Raw genomic sequence first — 21,664 nt, 5'->3', positions numbered from 1 at the left:
CCCTCTTGGATGTGAAGCGACAGGAGAGGCAAGCTTCTGAGAATGAGCCGATAGAAAACAGAGCAGCTCAGAGGGCATTTTGTGAAGCAAAGGACTGTCTTCAGTGAGTGCAGGGGGTTGTTGGTTTGCTTGCTTGCTTTTGCCTTTATTCTCTGTCCAAAACTGAATGCTGTCAGTCTTTGCTTAACTGAGGCTCGTCACAGAAAACATAAAACCAGCAATTTGCTTTAACTATGTAATGTTAATGAACTATAAACTGACAAAAGCAAAAGGACTCCTTAACATTCCAGAGATTACAGCTCAATTTGAAACAAATAAAAAACATTTACATGTAAATTCATTTGGTAGGCTTGTAATTATTATCTAAATAAACAGACTTATTCCCTAATGAACAGGCTACATTGTACATATACTTCTAATCCCAAATCAATTGATCACTACTAAAATAAAGGTCGCTGGGTCACTTACTTTTGGGAGGACTTTTTCCAAGTGTTGTGTCATAATCACTGATGGGAAGGAAATTTAGCCATACGCTTCTTGAGCCTGGAAAACATTCAGAATCTTTGGCCCAGTAATTTCCTCTCTAGGAATCCAATTTAAAGAAAGAATTAGATATGGAAAAGATATATGGACAATACGTTCACGTGAGAGCTAGCATAGCAAAACATTGGTTATAAAATTATGTTCTGTCAATAGAATTGAATATTGAGAAACCATTAAACAGCATGTTTTCAAAACCTCATATTTTGGGAATATATAATGTTGACAAAAATAAATAGGAGGTAAAACTGTTTATAATAACAAATAACAAACAAATAACAAATAACAAAAACAAACATACCATATATAAGATACATGGTATGACATATTTATTATATATTTAATAATACCTACATATTACATATACATACATATACCACATAGAAAAACATCTGGAAGGAAATACACTAAAAAATATTAACAGTAGTTTTCTCTAGGTGGTGGGATTTTGAGTGGCTTTTATTTTCTTAATTGTGTTTTTCTGTTTATTGAGGTTCCCAAATAAGCCAAGAAGAAAGAATATGTTGGCCAGGCTGATACGTAGTTCCTATGACAATTATACGTACAACTGTAAAATAACAAACTGACATTATTTTTAATATCTTCACATAAATATTTAGTGGCAAAAAAAAAAAAAAAAAGACCATGATGAAAAATTTGGCAAGTACGGAAAAGTAAAAATATCGGGGAGAGAATCATCCAGAATTCCAGCAATCATAGGGAAATGCGATTCATATCCCGTGACTGACTGAGTGGCTTTGAGCTATGCCATCGATCCCCACATTTGCCATGGAATTGTCTCAGGAGCTGTCACAGTGGAGAGAGAGCAGGGACTGACCGAGTCCTCCCATCCAGGTGGGGGTCCGGAAACAGAACCCCCTTCTCCATGTCAATCAATCCATGTTGATTTTAGACTCTCACCTAATATTCCATTTAAAGAAAGGCTCCATGGCAAAACAAGTACAAATCTAACAACTGAAGGCTGCCCTATTCAACTTCTTCCCTAAAGCTAAACACTTCGGTTGTTTCCAGTTTTTCTCTAACCTAATGGAGAGTTGAGGATAATGATCATTTTTTAAAGCTCTCGATGTGACAAATCGCAACAAATTGTTGACACAAAGGTCAACGTGTTCACACTCCCATCAGCTTGCTCGTCTCACCAAAGCCTTGCCTGCACTGAGCAGAATTTTTAAAAAATACTCTTGGATAATCCGATAGATTTAAATTACAGTCCCTCATGGTGCTTGCCCATTTTAAAGGCTGTTTCCTCCCCTGTGGGTACTTCTTCCGAGCACCCTTCTGTCAGCAAACCCCCCTGTGAGGAAGACGTGGACACCCCTTCACTGAAGTGTCTGGAGCTGTCCCCACAGCTTATGCTTGCATTTTCTTCTAGCGAGGCCCCAGGCCAGCCACAGGACTTGACTTCAGAGAGGGCCAAACTCGTGGAAGAAGGCCCCTACGAGAAATGGCAGGTGCCAGGTCTACCGTCCCTCTTCCTCCTGAAACGCTCTCCAGAACCACAGATTCTCCGAACTGGATGGTGCCCTGAAGAGTAGTCTTCCTTCAGGCCTCTGGTTACACCGATGAAGGCTCTGACTCTGCAGTGGGAACCAGCGTACCAGTTAATGATACAGCCAGGACCAAGACCTGCATGTCCTGGGGGTCTTAGACCCTTGCTCTGCCCACCACCAGCCTCCAGCTGCCTCCATAACCATCACACATCAGCCTAAGTGAGCCCTGACCCTTCGTCCTTCTATCTGATCACACTCTAGGAGAGGGTGTGTCACCATCATCCAGATGTAAGAATAACTCACAAGGGCCCCTGACCCACGGGGTGAGTAGAAGCTGAAATCTAGCTCAAGCAGAGGGGTAGAAAATAAAAGCAGAAAGAAAACAATTTGGGAGATGCGCCCCTGAACCTGGCCAAGTTCTTAGAACTCAACCTTAAAAATCAACCTATAAATGACCACTAGGCGGAGCTCTGTTTTCAAAATAAAGTCTTGATCCTTCTGTTATGAACTGGCTTTCAGCTCAAATGACCTTACCTTGAAAGTATCAAAGACTTAGTGCAAGGATTTGCACACCAAATCCACTGGCTCCCATCCAGATTTTATGCTAATGTATTGTCTATACTCTGTAGTGCCCCATGAGCTAAACCTTTCCATTTTGGTGCATAGATTATTGTCTTAAAAGTAAATATAATGTATAGGCCTGTGTGTGTGTGTGTGTGTGTGTGTGTGTGTGTGTGTGTGTGTAAAATAAAACCGAAGCAGAGAAGTTACAAAACATGTATTTATCTAGGCAACAGAAAATTTTAAATATATTTAAAATGTATTCTAACATATAAAATATATTTTATATTATGTAAATAAAATGTAAAATATACTTAATATATATTTGTGTAATTATATTCATTATAATTTAAATGTATTTTAATATATAAAAGATATACTTATTGCATTTTATATATTATGTATTTAAAATTCTTTCTGCTGTTAAGTGACAAATAAATGCTTTGTAACCCCAATTATATATAAAATATCTGTCAAATATATTCTATATCACATTTATATGTAATATACTAAATATATATTTTATATAATAAAATATTTTTAAATATACATTTAAATTTTTCTATGTTGCTGAGTGATAAATACATGCTTTGTAACTCCGCTGGCTCTGTTTTCCCCATAATAATCACCAAAACCCCTCAAAACACAGAATAGCTTTTTTATGGACCCATTCAAGGTATTTAATTCTATGTTTCTCTAACCCACACCTGTTCACATATAGTTGAAAATAGAAAAGAAAGAGAGGGATTAAATTTAAAGAGAAATAGTCATTTGCTGTTGTTCCTCGCTAAATTAGGACAGAAAGCACAGAGGAAAACAAGAGTCTATTGTAGCTAAGAGGAAGAAAGGCTTTAAATAGTCCCAACCAAATACAAAAATATAACAGTCCTCTTCTAGTTTCCTTTAGTGCTAATTTTAACATACAGATTGGGGGGGAAGCATATATTTAGTAGTCATTATTTATGCTGCTTTGAGGAAAATCATCTGTGTTGAACATGAAAAATAATAAATTGGGAGGTTTTAATGAGATCATTCAGCAACTTTTCTCAGTGAACATCTGCCAGGAACTAGGAACACGAACTTATTTGTCCGTCTGGCCTCTGGCTAGTCTTCTGAGAACAAGACTGCACACAGGTAGATGTGACCACAGCCAATCAGCTTGCGCCATCTCTTAACAAATATTACCTCTATACATATGCCATCTCATTCAAGGATGAGTAAATAAGGGGACGGGAGGACCCTACGAGGGGGAGCTAACTGTAAACCTACAGAAAACACGAAAGGGAATTCAGCCTCCCAGGGAAAAACAAACATAAAAACTCCCACCATCACCAAAACCAGGCTTGATAGACAACCTCATGCAAGATACAGACAGACTCCATTAACAACACGGCAGAGGGAACTGGGCAGAAAAAACACCTACCAACAAGCTTCTCGTCAAGGCATATATATATATAGCCAAGGTTTCACTTCCGGAACCTGAGACCACTCGAAAAGTTTGGAAGACACTTCGTACATCCCTTCGTACATCCTGGATCCGAGCTCTGAAACAACCAGAAAAGCACACAGGTGTTATTCTTAGTGATACCTAGTTCCTCTTGGTCATTCCACTCCCCCTCCATTCCTCTTTTAATCTAGATTCATTCAGACATGGGAACTGAGAAAAACTCAAACTGTAAACTGTGCAGAAAGGAGAAGGAACAGGGCGGGGGGGGGGGGGCGGTTAGCTCATCACATTGGAGGGAACGCCGTCCCCACAAGTAAAGTTCTGTAAGTAATAGAAGAGTGGCAAAGAAACCCGTTTAGCAGGACAGAGAAACCTAAGGTCTTCAGGCACTTCTTGGACTCAGAATACAGTATCAGAGAACCAATCAGACAGGAGAAACTGGCAGGTTGGTAACCCGAGCTTCTATAGGTGAACATCTGCCAGGAACTAGGAACACGAACTTATTTGTCCATCTGGCCTCTGGCTAGTCCTCTGAGAACAAGACTGCACACAGGTAGATGTGACCACAGCCAATCAGCTTGCCCCATCTCTTAACAAATATTACCTCTATACATATGCCATCTCATTCAAGGATGAGTAAATAAGGGGACGGGAGGACCCTAGGAGGGGGAGCTAACTGTAAACCTACAGAAAACACGAAAGGGAATTCATCTTGATGATTCAGTAGAGTAAGATCTCTAAAAATAATAAACAGCCTAGAGTAGGATCCAGAAGATTCAAAAAATTGGCATCCTCTGTAGGATATAAAAAGATACTACCTCTATTTAGTGAAAACAAAACAAAAAACCATAAAGAAAGAATATGTGAAGATGAAAATTGAGGGATACGGGATAAACTAATGCTTTCCACAGACAATGAAGAAACCGTCATGAGCCAAGCAAGGTGTTAGAAGCGGAGAACCCAGAGCTGGGTGAAACACACAAGGCCACTTTTGAGGCAGCTTATACTTTGGTGAGATTTGCAGACAATAAAATAATAAATAAATGACTTAAAATGTGGTAACTGCTATCCAGAAGATGAACCGGGTGCTGATTTAGGGAATAACAGGAGGGGCACCTACTTAGATAAAGGCATCAGGGAAGGCTTCTGTAATGGGGTGGGATTTACTCTGAGCCAGCTATAAAAAGAGCAAAGAAAGAGCATGACTGGCAGAGAAAGCAGCTTGTCTTAAGGTTAAAAAAAGAGTTCTGCATGCTTGAGGAACTGAAAAAAGAGCAGTGTGCCTGGTGAACAGCAGAAGATGAATTCGGAAACATAAGCAGTGGTCAGCCACATAGGACCTTTATGGACAGAAAGAGCACTTTGGATTTTAAGTATGAAAGACAGTTACTGAGTGTGAATATTTATGTATATGTATGTGTATGTGTGTGTATTTGTATATATTTATATGTATTTATTTGCATATATACATACATGCACACATATATAAACATACTTAAATATATATATTAATTACTACTATATAGAGAATGGACTAGAAGAGACCATAGAGGAAGCAAAAAGATAAAGGGTCTCAATTCAGGGAAGAGATGACAGTACAATGGAGACAAATTGGCAATTTAAAGAGGTGGAGGATAAGCTCCCAGGATGCAGAGGAAAAGGGAGCAGAGATCAAAAACGCAAGAAAGATAACTGAGAATACAGAACTATTTTCTGGATAACTAGTATTTCTAAAGGAGAAACCACAGCCATTGAATGAAAACGGTGGAGATAAAAGGATAATTTTCTGAAACAAAAAATACCTAAGTCTAAAAAAGTAAAAATTCATCCTTTGCCAAGGAAAATTAGAGTCCAGCCGCTGGATATTTCCTTGAGAAATGCCTGAATTTACAAAATAAATAATCAGATTTGTTCAAAGTTATCTGTAGAGAAAAATGTGCAATCAGCATGGCTTTGGACTTTGGCTCCATAACAGGAATTCCCAGAAGGCGCCACGGAACAACATCTAGGGGTTTGAAACATAACAAGTATGACTCAAGAATTCTACCGCAAGCCAATACTGTTACTCATGTGAGAAAACAACAAAAAGGTATTATCACATCTGCAAGGGCTAACAAAACAGGACCCACAGAAAAATTACTCAGGTCCTGTCTAAAGAGGGGTGACTCAAGAATGGAGAAGTTATGATACAGAAGGAATGAGTAGGAATGTTTTTAATTCAATCAAAGAAATAAGCCTAAAAGGTTGTGTTAAATATACCTTTAAAACAGAGAGCAAATGAGTATGTACATTGTACTTGAAAGAAAAGTTATACAATGAAAAATAGACTACTAATAAAAATCGTATCTAAAATCCCACATATCGCCAAGAATCAGGAAATGTGAGTGAAAATTCTGACAGTAAGTAAAAATATTCTGACTTGTTTTGGTGCATAATTGCATAATTGCTATGAAAAAAAAATGAATAATAGGGTCATGGTTTAGACAATAGCAGGGGGACCTGCTCAGATGAAATAGCCAGAGAAGATCTGTTTAAAGAACTACCATTTCCTTACTCTTTTGGGGATGGAGCAGAGGTGCTCTGAAAGGACAGTACCTTTATATGTTGGCCCCACAGTATTTAATTAGGTGCAGAATTGACCCAGTTGGAATGATAGAACACAATCAGAACTCATAACCAATACAGAAATGGAAATTAAAAGCACTTTATTCCTGAATCAGCTAAATAGAGCAGGCAGCTTATCCAACTTATAATTAAAATAGGGTAATGTTTAGTGAATATGTACAATACTATAAGCATATCATTCACGTTAAATGGATATTTATTCTGCATCTTGTCGTCATAAAGTTGAACTGAGTATTTGTTTATAAAGAAGGGGAAAGAGCTTTTTCTGTAATATTGAAGAGCTTGTTTTTGTAGTTTCAAGGGCAACTGGCTTGTAACCATTACACCATGAATATTTATTAGAGGAAACTCCACTGATTTAAATTATTTGATTCTAGAACATTGCTTGTTCTCTTAAAATTATAAACAATGGTGATTCAAGATCCACTTAGATCAGAGGTGGTCAAACTTTTCCTGCAAAGGGCCGGATAGTAAATATTTTTGTCCAAGCAGCCGTATAAAATTCATAAACGAATGGGCATGTCTGTGTTCCAATAAAACTTTATTTTAAAAATGGGTAGCAGGCTGGATTTGGTCAGGGGCCATAGTTCGCCAACCAATGATTTAGATGATTCTCCCAAACGAATCCCCTCAGTTCATGGAACTTATTTTTCTAATGATCATCCTGCCTGCCCTGCCTCAGCCACTTTCGTGATCACACCCTGAGCCACAAGCCCAGCATTACTAATAACTGACACCTTTCCATAACTTCAATCCATCCGCCCCACTCAAGGACCACCACTCTTATCTTCCCTACTTAGAGAAGAACTGTGACTCATATAATCCTTTGACCCCATCAGGTCCTTCAACTCACTGGTCCTGCCCTCTCTAATACTGTCCTTCAGACCCTGCTGTCCTTCTGCCCTCCCTCCACAGACCTTAACCCCATGGGAAATCGTCACAATCCCTCCTTTGCATAAATTTTCAGCTCTCTCAACCCTCTTTTGCCTTGTCATTCACTTGGCAAGACTACACCCCTATTTAAACCCAAATCTCCACACACTGTGCTGCTGAATGGGCCTGGAGGAAATCCCAAAGCCACACTGACTGGCCCTTTTAAGTCATGACCATAAATCTCAAGTGAGCACTTTCTGTGCCCTTTCCCTAATCCGGTCAATCTCCCACTCTGACTTTGCACCTTCTCTCTCCATGAGCCACCAGCACCTCCTCTACCACCATCACAAGCCCACAACAAGGCTTGTCATTCCATTGTAAAATCAGAAGCTATCAGAATAAAAGTTCTACAAACACATGCGAGCCAGCCCAGCCTTCCAGCCCGGCCCTCCCTCTTCCCTATACACATTCCTACCTTCTTCGCTTGTGACCTACTGACTCACTTGTTCTAGACCCCACAACCTCTTATCTACTTAAGGACACCACTCCCGACAATTCCCCCTTCTCCCTCCAAGGTCTCTACTGAATCACTACTGTGAGTATTCAAACAGCTGCTGTGCCTTCCATCATCTATCTATCTAGCAGTCATTCTGGGTGGAGTTGGGGGTTAGGGTGGGTGGCATGGCAGAAGACCCTGCTCTGAGTAGGAAAAGCAGGTCAGGTAGAATGAGGTTGTCCTCATCCAATAGGCAAAACCAGGGCAAAGGGAGATCGAAACTACAGTGTAGCCCCAAGACTGCCCCACTCCCATTCGTCTAACTTTCCAGGCAGGTTCTGAAAGAAAAAGAAGTCCAATTGGTGCCAGCTAAATTTACTTGAAAAGGCCAAGAGCTTAGTCTAGTTTCCAACAGCCTGGGGCCTGTGATCTGAGCCCAGCTCAGTCTGTGAAGAGAATTCAGATGCTTGTCAGAGAGGCCTATGCGCACTCACTTCTAAGCTCTTGAATTTTATTGCCCTTTTCCTTCTTGTTCTGTTGAACAATCTTTATAAAAAATTCTTGATTGTCTTGACTGAAACCAGAGGAAAAAGATAGTTTTCTTTTCCAACAGTTGCACGAGGACAGCTCAGATGATACAAACGTCCTGTGAGGACAGGTATGATGGCTGCAGGATTTGGGAGAACATGAGGCACACCCAGGTGGGACAGGGGAGGGGGCAGGGAAGGACAGCAGCTTGGGTTGAGTTCCTTCCCACTGGCTTGGCTCTCTCATGCTGGAAGGGGGAAAAGGCCTTTCCATCCTCCAACAGAATTCTAGAAGTCAATTTACATGTTGGGAGAGATGTGATGGGAAGAATCCTCTGGTAAGTCAGGTGGGTGGAGCTGATCCCTGAGAAAATGGCAAAGTGGACAAATTAACCATTGTCACATGCAGCCGTGCCCTGTTCAGAAACTTTGGGCATCCAATCCCCACTGATTCAAGGCTTCATGCCAACTTGGGCATCTTATCATGGTATCTCACCTATACCGGTCCTAGCAATGCCCATGTTTCAGATTTTCCTAGACCTTCACCCTCCCTCCACTTCCGGATTCCCTATTTTCTATGTATATAGGGCCTACTTTCTGGATTTGCAACCATATTCTGATGTATTCACCACAGGGTCAAATAAAGGCCTTACCACTTTTTATGTAAGAGATTTGGATTTTTTTTGTAGATCTACCCAGGAGAAAACTGAATGCTGAGAATCTCTGAGTCATTTCCTCAGTATTGGATGTTCCTTCACTAGAGCATTTTAGTCAACCCACGCAGAGGCTCTGTCACTGTCACATATAAATGTCACAAAAATAACAAATGCACTTTGAACTTCAAGGACTGCCCTTCCAGACCAGTAACCATGGCAACACCAGCGGAACCCTGAAGAAGTGTGGTGGATTTCTCCAGGCCCCGGCATGGGCTTCTTCATCTCTTTCCCCCTTCTGCTTTTCTACTCCTTTTTATTTTATATTTATATTATCCTTTTATTTTCCTTTCCCCTCACCTTTTCTTGATTCTTTCCTGACCCTCATATTCCGAAATTCTTTTTGCAAAACAGGTGCATGCCAGAATGTCAGCCCCATGAGGACAAGCATCTGTTCCCTGCTTTGTCTGCTGTACCTAGAACCGTGCCAGGCACACAGTGGGTGTACTGTTTGGTGAATGAATGAACGAATGAGTGAAGTAGCTAACATCCCTGAGAACGTTGTCGCGGTCATCACATTTTTAAAGCCCACCAGGGTTACCGGCCAAAGGCTGTTTCTTTCTTGATGCCTCGCGGGGGTATCAACAATGGGCGATTATTTTTCTAGAATCTCACCCTTCCCCCAACAACACACCTTCCCTGAGATGAAATGCAAATTTCCTTCGCGAATCTATGTTTTCGAGTACCTTCTACTTCTCAGTCACTGTTGAGCCAAGACTAGAGCTTTGACTTGGGGATGCTTCAGAGCTCGGAGACCTGGGAGCCCAGGCGGCTTCCTGCATGGGTTTCCATAGAGAGTCTGCACCTATCCCTGGGAACACCGTTGTTTTTGATGGCTGCCTCCTCCAGCTCCACTCCTACTCAACGTGTGCAAATCGCTCAGGGGAGACCCACGTTCCGCCCTCTTTGGTGCGTATCATCAGGCGTGGCTGTCGTAAAATGTGGCTATTGCAAAGGGCGGCTGCGGTAAAGCGTGGCTGTCGTAATGGCGGAATGAGTCTCCTTCCTCTTGGTTGCCGTGGAAATCCAGTCTCCAAACATTCCCTGAGTGCGGGAGCTCCTGTAACCCCGCGATGAACGAGCTGAAGGGACGCTTGGTCTAGGGACAGTTACCTGACCAGACGCTCCAGCAAGCACTTCCCATGCGTTTACTCACTCGGTCTTCTGAAGAACCTTCGGAGGCACGTACTGTGGTTGGCCCCTTTCGCCGATGAGGGGACAGAGGCTTAGATCAATTAAATGACTTGCCCACAGCACACATTATGGAGAGGAAGAGGCGGACGTGAACTCGGAGTCTGCCCGGCACTAAAATTGTTCGTTTCCACAGACAAGTCCAGGTGAGGGTGACGAGTTCAGCACAGGTGCTTGGGCTTTGCGCCCCAGCAAGTCTTCACCATGGGCGCCCTTCCGGGAACAGATGTCTCTCTGTGAACACCTTGCGCATTGAAACTGCTGGTTAAAAAAAAAAAAAAAAAGTTTTTTGCTGCTGCGCCTTTTGTTTTAAATATGTAGGGAACCATCTGTATTTAGCATAAATGAGTGTTTGTGAGCGGTCTTTGGGAATGCAAATATAATGCATTTTGTTTCAGAGTTAAAACCGACTTACAAGGGGAATTTTGGTCTTTAGTCTGTTTATTAAATCGGGCACTTTCTGAACTTTAAAAGAGAAGGAAATGAGTGAGCATTATTGAATGTTCATCAGATGCTACCCGCTTTACAGAATGATTCCATCTAATCCAGCAGCCCAAAAGGCGAGGTCCCTCTCTCCTTTTAGAGGTGAGCAAATGGATGCTTAACCACAACGAAGGGCAGAATTCGGATCCCGACCAAGTTCTGATGACAAAGCTGGACTGTTTTCATGGCCCCTGTGTGTTGGCTGGTGTCCTCCCCATGCAGAGCGCCCCCGGATGGGCTGAAAGTGGGCCATCACTATCCAAAACCCTCCAGCAGTGAGGAGATACTATGTGGTCAGAGTGCCCAGCACAGCACAACCCTAAATTCAGCTGTATGTTTTTAGTGAGGCTGTCCCCAGAATCAAAAGGAATGCTGCTTTATAAACCACCAAGGAAGGGGCGCCTGGGTGGCTCGGTCGGTTAAGTGTCTGACTCTTGATTTCAGCTCAGGTCATGATCTCAGGGTTGTGAGATCGAGCCCTGCCTTGGGCTCTATGCAGAGCATGGAGCCTGCTTAGGATTCTCTCTCTCTCTTCCTCTGCCCCTGCCTCCTGCTCATTCTTTATCTCTTGCTCTATCTCAAAAAACAAAACAAAATCACCATTGAAAATACTCAACATGAAGGGGACCACCTCAGGCCAGTGACAAAGACCCTCTCCTTGACAAAAAAGTCAAGTCTTCCCCCACCCTCCTGCCAGGCTCCTCTGAGCCCTCTTCTCAACTAGTCCTCAACCTTGGCCTATGAAGACTTGAACAAAACACTAACATAGTTTCTAACAGCTCAAGGCCACATCCCTAGGATGACCCTAACTCCCCCTCAAAGTGCTTGTCTGAGAAAGCTCAAAGCTGCCAAAAGAATGTACTGTTTGCTCCAGCCAACACTTGAAGATGGGGCTCTGGTTTCCCCTTCTCTGTGGGAGGATAGGAGCCTAACTTTGATAAGTGCCAGCTAACAAACCCAGATGGGTTTCACATGGACCAACCCCCACTTCTCACTTCTTGTGATTTTTCACTTCCCTGACTCTACTGAGGCCTACTCACCCCCCTCCCTGTTGCCTCATTCTCCCTTTAAAATACTCAGCTACTTCTGTACAAATGGAAGTTGAGTTCAGTCCACGCTGGCCTCCCCTATTACAGTGATATACCACTGATTAAAATCTGTCCTTACCACTGTAACTAGTGTTCAGCTCTGTTTATCTTTGACACCAGTCAATTGGGGCAGACTGAGCTGCCCTCCAGTGACTGTCACTGTCAGTACTTCACTGCCCCCCACCCTAAATGCTGCCTCCACTGTCCCAACCCCAACCCTAGTCTCGGCAATCACTCTCCCTTGACTCCACTTCCCCCACCCTCCTGTCTCCTGCCCCCTACTTCCTCCACCCCTCCTCCTGGGTTCACACTTCTCATTTCCAGGACAAAAAATAAGAACTGCCTGAGTTGGGCTGTGGCATGAAATAGAATAGTGTTCGGGCCAGATGGGTGTTTGGGCTACTGAAATAGTACACCCGAGCCCTCTTCTTTCAGATCATACAGAGCAGTTTATTAAGAAGATTCGGAGAAAGCACATGCCTTAGAGCCCAAGCAGGGCCACCATGCCTTGGTGCTGTTGGAGCAGCCTCTACAGGGGTCAGCACCCACCCCTGGGGAAGAAGAGGACCCTGGTGGGGAAGGAAGCCACACTCCTGGGCTCTGGCCACCTTGTGGGGGAGGAATTCTTCAGGGCTGGCTACTTCACTCAGTCTTAGCTGCCTGCTCTTCAAAACCACTTCATGCATCTACAAATGGCGTGTCAGTTGGGAGTTTTCATGGGAGTTGGGTAATTTCCAGGTAGCTCAGGTTTTCCTCCTGAACTATGCCCAAGACCCAGTATGTCTAATGCTTTCAGGTTTTCAGAAGAAGAGTCAGGTATCTCGGGTTTTGTTAGGTCATTACTTCAGTTTGTGGCCAAGTGTTGAGAGCGTAGTCCAGCATGTGAGCCAGGCTCTTTATGAATTTGGGCTAGTACTTTGAGTCGCTAGACTAAAGAAGGATGTTCATCTGTACGGTGAGTTTTTTGGAGTTAGGACATCTAAAGTATCTTTAAACTTTAATATTCAAACACTTTATATATATATTTTCCTGGCACTATGCTGGGCAAACAGTGGTGGGGTAAGAAGCTGAATTATGGAATGATTACATGTGAGTCATTCCAAAAGAAATAGAAATTTAACTCCAAAAGCAGTGAAGACAAAGTCATCACCCATCTCAGCAAAACTTTATTAAATTTCAGTAATCCCAGAAACTACTCTGCCAAATTTGTTCAACTTTTCCTCTCCCTTCCCACTTCCCAAACTTGTGAGCTATTCGTTCCCACCAAGAGAATCTCTCTTTCCCTGCATTAGGCTTTTCCATTTCTGCAACCCTACACATTACCATTAAAAGGGAGGAGGAAGAGAGGAAGGTCTTCCTGTACTTGTCTCTGTCACGTATGAATCTAAATGCACATGTAATGACATCTTCCCAGGAGATGCTATTTTACTTAAAGAGCAATATAAATCCTTGACCTTTCAACACAGACTTTCTTTAATTTCTCAAGGCCTTTTAGATCAGTGCTTTTCAAACTAACATGCATTGGAAATCTCCTGTAGATCCCATTAAGATGCAGATTCTAATTCAGTAGTTCTGGGGTGGGGCCCAGGATTCTGCATTTCTGATTAGCTCCCAGATGATGGCGAAAGCTGCTGATCCTTAGACCTCACTTTGAGTGACAGGATTTAGATAACCTCGTTTTTTCTGTAATGCCCCTAGAAATGCTACAGTGGAGTTATTAACATTATTTTCATTGTTGTGTCTCTTATTCACAATCTAGCAACCTAAGGAATCCTGGTTGCCCTATGAATTCACCTCCCTATAGATTTGAAGCCAGAGTTGGAGTTCTTTGGCCAGTGGGTAGTCTGTTAAAGATGGTGTCATGAAAGGTTCTGCCTAAGACAGACATGTTGACTGGGAGAGACACTAGTTAGGACATTTCTCTGTGGGTCTTTAATGAATCAAGGACCCAAGGACTATTTAAAAGAATGTTCTGAATAGATTTGTCAGAAGATCCAAGGAGCTTCTGTTTAGAACACTTCTCCCATCCAAGTACTAACCAGAACACTTCTCCAACATTGCTGGAGCAAGAGGACGGAGCAGTGTGAATGATGCTTTTCAGCAGGAGAGATAAGGCAAGAGTCTCAAAGTAATGGGGAGCCTCCAGCTGAATCTGCCCTCCTCTCATTAGCATATCCTTTCCTACATGTATGAACTAAAAAGGGAAGTTGGAAGATGCATCTTATGGAAGGGACCATGGGATTTAGGGGCCGAGAGCTGGGGACTAGGAGTCTGATGTTCAGTGAAGAACAAGACCCAAGAGTCTGTGATCAAACTGCTGGCCGGAGAACATTAGAAGGGGGGGTAAACATCAGCCAGCTGCATTCTTAAACATTATTTAGTAATCAAAACAAGTTATCGCGGAAGGACCTCAGAGGCCATCTGGTTCCAAGCCTCCATTTGTAGATAAAGAAACTAACATCCAGGAAGTTGGGTGACTTGCTCAAGGTCATAATATTATTGAGGGTTTTAGCTGGCCTTTGAACTCATAGTCCTGAGCTCTTTGCAGTTAAACATGTTGTTTCTCACGTCCATTAACTCTTGTATGTGAAATTACATATTTAAAATTTTTTTCCCCAGAAATTAATTTAAACTCTGTTTCTGAAACTATACAGGCAGTGGCCAGGAAAAAAATCAGCAGAAAAGGCCATCACCGTGTCCCTCAGAGCCTAGCTGTGGCTCCTTTTGACAGATGCATAGTTTGAGGTGTGCTTAGGCTGTTCATACAACATGTCTCTCCAACAGAGAACTGATTACATACCCATGAGCAAATTTAATTCCCACATTAGCCCACTAAATCGATAATAGCATTCCCATTTTACAGATGGGGAAACTGAGGCTCAGATTAGGTAAATTGCAGCAAGTTACATACCTGCTGAACTGGGGTTCAGACCTGGACCTGCCTTCTCCCAAATCCTGTGCTTCTTCCACCCTCTGCCTGGTCCCTCACCCTGTTGTTCCCTCCTTGAATGTGCCAGGAGCATTGCCCAGAAGCTCTGGGAACAGGACTTGGTTCTCTTAAACCCTGGGAGAAAGAGAAGAATCCAAGGAAAATGGGACGTAAAGCTTGGCTGGTGAAAGAAGCAAGGTACAGGGAGGACAAAGCAAGACAACTGATGGGAGAACGCTTGCTTGGTGCCCAACATTCATTGTACAGATTTTCCTCTGCTGTTGTTTCTATGAAGGGATCATTCAAGGTACTTTCCAGCAACTGTTTTAGACTTTTGTTTTGATGAGCTGGAATGACAGTGGTTATGTGGGTGGTGGGAGCCCCCTTTCTCACTTTTCTTTCCTTCTTTCTCTTTCCTGAGACGAGGGGCAATAAGTCACCCATAAAACAGCCAAAGAGTGTGGCAGGCTTGGACAATACCCAGCTTATACTACCATTTCTGTGTAGTAACTACTCACGTCTCCTGCCCTTTAACAACATGGATTGAGTGCTTTGGGGGAAAGGCAGGTATCTACCATACCATGACCTCTTGCTCAACATTGACCATCAAATTAAGGGTTTGTTTGTGTCTGCAGTAAGGTAGTCCATTTGAAAACAGATTTCTATAGGGAGAGATACTTTTCTCAATTTTGTAGTAGGTCAAAAACCAAATTAGATGACCTAGATCATTTTTCCACACAGGTAGAGAAAATCCCCCTGGGTCCTTCAGTGACAGCTAAGCTGGGTAGTCTGTAGTTCTTAGAGAGAAGGATGTTGTGACATGGAAGAAATGGAAAGCCCAAAGCCTACCCCTCCCGAAACTGAGGGGTTGGTTGCAGGAGGAAGGGAAAGAGATAGATTAAGGAAGACAAACTCGGGCTTTGGTTTACCTCCTCTCTCAGGACCTGCTTGAGCAGGAAGAGAGGAGCTTTGGAAACACCCAGATCACTGAAGGGAGCCTGGAACCCCAGGATCGGTAGTCCACTTCTCTGAGCAGAGAAGGGGAGTTTCAGGTCCTCAGAGAATACTAGCCTTCAGCTCAACACCACATCCAAAATGGCACAAGGTAATGGCGAGTGGGTGACAGATAAACCTAAGGCGGGGCCTTTGGATGTCCTGGGCCTGCATGTGGCATACTGGAGTCCCAAGAGTCCCAGGTGCTGCAAGAAGGGAACACAGCTATGCTGAGAATGCCATCAGCCAGCAGGGAGCTTGGATTACTTCAGCAAAGCCTTGATGATTCCAGACATCAAGATCAGAAAAAATGGCCAGGTCCCCAGACTCCCATAGGGGCTGGAGCACATCACCCCAAGGGGCTAGAAGAGACCGGCAGCCCCTCAGAGGGACCAATGCAGAAAGCAATCCAATACAGCCACTTGTTGCAACAGACTGCAGTGGACACAAAAAGAACCCAGGAGTCTCCTCTCCTGTGAGACTGTATGAGCCAAACCCCTCTTCCATAACCAGGTGAACAAACTCCACCAGTCCATGCCTATTGTCCTGGCATAGTTCTTAACAGTGCTCACTTTCTCTCAAGTGTCCTGAATTTGTATGACACGAATGGTTGTACAGTAAACACAGAATAAGGTGCATATTGTGATTCCATTTATTGACGAGGAAAGAAAGTCACCTACATGTAGAAGGTTTCTTTGTGTCTATGCATCTGCAGAGAACATGTCTAAAAGGATATTGCTCACAGTAATTACCTGGGGATTGGGAGGAGACATGGAAACATGGAAAGTTTTTTATATGCATGGCTCCTTGTACCAGACATGCATTTTTACAAATGAAAAAAAAAAAAAGAGTGTCCCTTTTGGAAGATAAATTATAATGGTCAGTCTGTTCAGAATATAGGTATCATCTTGACGAGGAGCCAGGGAGGACTGTGGAAACCGAAAGCCTGAGCATTTTCTGCTAAAGGGACTGAGCATTTTTTTAAAAAACTGGAACAGTTTATATTATTGCAAACAGACTTAAGTTCACCAAATCATTCTAAAGATAGTTTAGTTTGTTTTCCCTTTTACTCAGTGGGTGTGGGCTCGTAAGGAAAATCAGATCTGCCAAGAGAAGTAGAAACATTTGCTATGCCCATCTGAGTAAAGGATAAGTAGTTTTATGACCATGCTACAGTTGAATTCTGACTACTCATCTTGAAAGATTGCTTACCCATTTTTTCTAATATACAGAAACTATACTCTTCTGCAAGAGCATGACCTGCTTTATTTCTCATTGTAGGGGTTTCGCTCTTGGTCCACACTGGGGCCTGTAACCAGTGGCAGATCTCAAGGGATGAGAGAGCAGCATGTCACAGTGCTAAAGATGGATTACAGAGCACAGTCACGAGCCCACCGCCTTCAGGAGGTCAGGTAGGCCTGGGCAGCTGCCAGCCCCCTACCCAGTCACTTCCGGTCTGGAGAAGCCTCTCCATTGACCCCAGTGGCTGCATAAATGTTAGCATGTTTGCTGTGCGTGCCATGACAGGAAAGACTGAGAAGCACTCCTGAACCCTTTATCACAGCAAATGAGATCTTGGGAAGCGTTACCGTGTCAATAGAAGCGTTATTGTCCCCCAAATCTAAGAACGTTGTGATAAAAGTTGTCCTACGTATTAGCTCTCAAGGACATTTTCGTGACTTCATGGCAGCAGGCAGGCCTCAGAGCCTTCCTCCTGCCCTGTCACCTAGTGGCCACGAAGCTAAACATAAAGGGAGAGCCGGGGTCTACAGAAGTTGGCCATTGGAGAATCCCCCTCCAAGAACAAACTCTTCCCTGGCTTCCCGCATTGCTCATTGCAGGAGGAAGATGTACCTGTGATAAGTCACTCAAACTTAAGACTGTGGAAGGGGAAAGAGAAACCGACATTTACAGAGTTATGGAAACCCAACAATTTATTGTTCATATATTTATGTATGCTCCATATATGCTACGCACTAGTCTCTCAGTTTACTCTTTCAGCCACTCTTAATATGCCATATTTCACCCTATTTCACTGATTCTAAGACACATTTTCTCCCCCACCATTTGACATCTCTGGAACTGAGAACACCTTAAAATCAACAGCGTCGTACAATCACTGTTTGCCCCGTAGCAGTCATGATACAGTTACCATTGCCTAAAAATGGTGCAACATTAAAGAGTCAGCAGCAAAATTTATGGTGACTTGGAGGAAAGCCCTAGAAATAATAATCCAATACACTTTCAACTGTAGGAATCTAATTGCTGTGAAGAGGAGGTGAGGGAAATGATGAATCAGACAGTTGTGTTCAGCAACATTCCTGAAGAAGGAAACAAAAACTAGCCAAGGCTGCATAACGAACTGCAAAGCCAGTTTATGTGTCAGACCAATGGTTTTGGTTCTTCAGTGAATTGTTTTAAGAAATTGCTGTATCACTGATGTTTAATGTCATGTCGGTCACTTAATTTTCTAATGAGATGCACTTTTGTTTGATTTGCTATGTACTACCGGGTAAAAGTTCATGTTTTGTGGAGTTACATGTTAACTCCTAAGTTTTGTCTGGTAGAGATCCAAATGATCTTTGTCCATTAAAAAAGATATATGTTTTATTGCCCTGTAGGACATTAGCCAGTTTTGTTTCTAACCTAGCCATCTTATTTCAACATATTTTTCTTTGTTTTTCCAGTTTCATTATTTTTAAAAATTTGAGTATAGTTGACACACTCCAATATATTTTTTCAATGCTCATTAAACCCTTGTTCCTATAATTCTCCTCCAAATCAGTTGTTTATTGTTTGACAGTCATTTATCCTATATTTGCATGAGAATCTTGTTTTTTAACTTTTTGAAGAGTGTACATATCAACAGCTAAGTGGAAGAGTGATTCAAAAGAGTTAGCCTCTGAATGTGAAGAAATTTTTGGAATGCCTTCACCAATTTATTTTACCTTTACTTTCTTTTTTAGGCTCTGTAAAAGGTGATTAATATGAAAAATATAAATAAGTCCAAGAGAGGACTTTCAGTAAATTTAAAATAAAAATTCTAAGTAATAAGAAATCATGGTTCATAATTTAGTTGTTGGTGGTACGCAAGAGAGTCAAAGAAATTAAATCCAACTGCAGAAAAGGAAGTTATCTACAATCTCAGTGGGGCTTGAGGAGGAAAAATAACCAAATGTCTCAAGCCCAGAGGTGTGGATTACTAGACCAGACAAATTGGAGGGCATGGACTTACTGGAATGGTGGCTATAAATTAGTCTGCTGTATGCCATCAATCTCGTAGGTACGGATCGGTGTTGTGGCCCCAATGGGGTGGCATGTAACCTTGGAGCATCAATGTAGGAAGCAGAACGGACTTCGTTTGGCGTGACCCAATGGTCTCTTTACAGGATAAGTGTTTTTTAACACCAAGAAAATTTGGATTAACACTTAAATCAAACTCCTTATTAACACTATTGTATTTCAAGATACTCTGTTTACTTGGAATTTAACGCACTTACTGTTTGAAAGATAATTTGCCCTATTGAAGGATCTAACTAATGAGCCTTGTGATTCCAATTTAAAATGTGCTTTTGAAGCCAAATCAGACAGACCTATAAATACAGAGAACAAACTGATGGTTTGCCTGAGGGAAGGGGGGGTGGGGAGATGGGCAAAATGGGTGAAGGGGAATGGGAGATACAGGCTTCCAGTGTGGAACCAGTAAGTCTCCAGGAGAAAAGCCACAGCACAGAGAATACAGTCAATGGTATGTAATAGTGTTGTACGTGACAGATGCTAGGTATGCTTGCAGTGAGCCATACATAGCATAATGTATAGAGTGCTTGAATCACTATGTTGTACACTTGAAACTAATAACATTGTGTGTCAACTATACTCAAAAAGTTCTAAAAAAAACATGTGTTTTTCAGTTTTTTACATTTATGATTTTAAAAATAATGGGATGACTTTTTATTTATTTATTTTTTATTTATTTTTATTTTTTTAGATTTTATTCATTTATTTGACACAGAGAGAGAGAGAGCGAGAGAGAGAAAGAGCACAAGGAGGGGGAACGCAGGCAGAGGGAGAAACAGGCTTCCTACATGAGCAGGGAGCCCGATGCGGGGCTCGATCCCAGGACTCTGGAATCATGACCTGAGCTGAAGGCAGCGGTTTAACCAACTGAGCCACCCAGGCGCCCAGGGATGACTTTTTTAGTTTGCAAACAATATTGGGTCATTTCAGCGACTTAACAAACTGCCTTATTTATATGTTTATTTTATCTGATTTTTTAAAAGTTATCTAAAGTTTTTGGTAAAGTTTTTCAGTCAGATATGTTCAAAAAGATACCTGAATATAATAAATTTATAAAGGGGGCGCGTGCCTGGGTGGTTCAGTCAGTTAAGCGTCTGCCTTCGCCTCTGGTCGTTAACCCCGGGGTCCTGGGATCCAGCCTTGAGTACTGTTGGGCTTCCTGCTCTGCAGGGAGTCTGCTTCTCCCTCTCCCTCTGTAGCTCCCCCTGCTTGTGCTCTCTCACACAATCTCTCTCTCTCCCTCAAATAAATAAATAAAATCTTAAAAATAAATAAATAGATAAATAAATTTATAAAGGAATCACAATGTTTGAGGAGATCCCATGATAAACTTAGTTAGACCCCTTAATCATTTTAAGTGCATTTTCTCATTTTTTTATGTCAGGTTTTTTTTTAAGTTTTTCAATTGTTGATTGACAGCCGTTCCCAAATAGTAAATACTATTGAGAATGTGTTTTAATTATAAATAAAGAACAGGTTTGAAAGTTGAATTTAAAATTTAGGGAAGAACCAGCTTAGTTTTGAAATTTTGTACATTTAATAAGTTGAATATTATTCTTTAAAATCAAATAGTCTCTAAAAAATCTTTTCTATAAAAAAAGGATCCCCGCCCCCCCCCAAAAAAAATTCCCCGTGATGCCCACATTCACTTTTGAGTAGAACAAGCCTGGTGTGGGGGCAAGAAAGACGGGCTAGCTCGGCACTGCATTATCTTTCTGAACCTCCGAGATTGGTGCAATGAGTGGGTCCTTGACATAAGACAGCGGTTGTATTTAGGATCTGTTCTACCCCCCTCCCTTCATATTTTTATTTTTCTTTCAGTCCTAAAATCTCAAACACTGGGTGTCAGTATTGCTCAAAAGCACAGACCTATTCTCGGAGACAGGATGTCAATAGTGTAAGTCCATCCACTGACATATCACCCAGGAAAGCTTTTAAGTATGTTTGCGAGCTTTAACCGCAGAAGCCAAGCAAATTGTTGCTCTGATCTCTGAAGCTGGCATGCAGGTTTCCCCAGTTTTTTCACCTGAGCCTGCACGTCTGCAGTTCTGTTAGAAACAGGGGGAACAGCTACTTTCCAACCCCATCTGCACCTTCTCGGAGCCTCCCCTCCCCTCCCAGGGACCCCTGTCATTAAAGGAATGAGGACCTTGGAATTGTGTGTCTCCTTTCCCTAAGACTCACGACTTCATGCAGGTGTGAAAGCAGGAGAAGCAAAGGGATTTAAACATCGTAGAGGAAAAATGAACAATGAAAAGAAACAAGTTGGCCTCAGGCTCACAGTTCCTGGAATCATTCCCACGCAACCTGACATTCACCTCCAGGATCAGAAATGCTTCTTCCTTGTTTCTACCCACCTGTATTCTTCCGCTTCTCTATCCCCAAACCCA

General features: G+C 42.2%; 1 long non-coding RNA gene across 1 annotated transcript; it reads right to left on the bottom strand.

Annotated features, from left to right (window-relative positions):
• Nucleotides 1-847: 847 nt before the first annotated feature.
• On the bottom strand, nt 848-4,256 carry LOC118522363 (uncharacterized). Its single transcript, XR_004910592.2, has 2 exons — nt 4,036-4,256; nt 848-2,138 (listed from the first exon to the last, which is right to left on the bottom strand). It is a non-coding gene; the product is annotated as an uncharacterized LOC118522363 (long non-coding RNA).
• Nucleotides 4,257-21,664: the final 17,408 nt, after the last annotated feature.

This window comes from Halichoerus grypus, chromosome 3 (assembly GCF_964656455.1).
Source record: "Halichoerus grypus chromosome 3, mHalGry1.hap1.1, whole genome shotgun sequence".
Taxonomy (NCBI): Eukaryota; Metazoa; Chordata; class Mammalia; order Carnivora; family Phocidae; genus Halichoerus; species Halichoerus grypus.
Note: the sequence above shows the minus strand (reverse complement) of the source record. Positions and strands in the feature narration are given on the sequence as shown.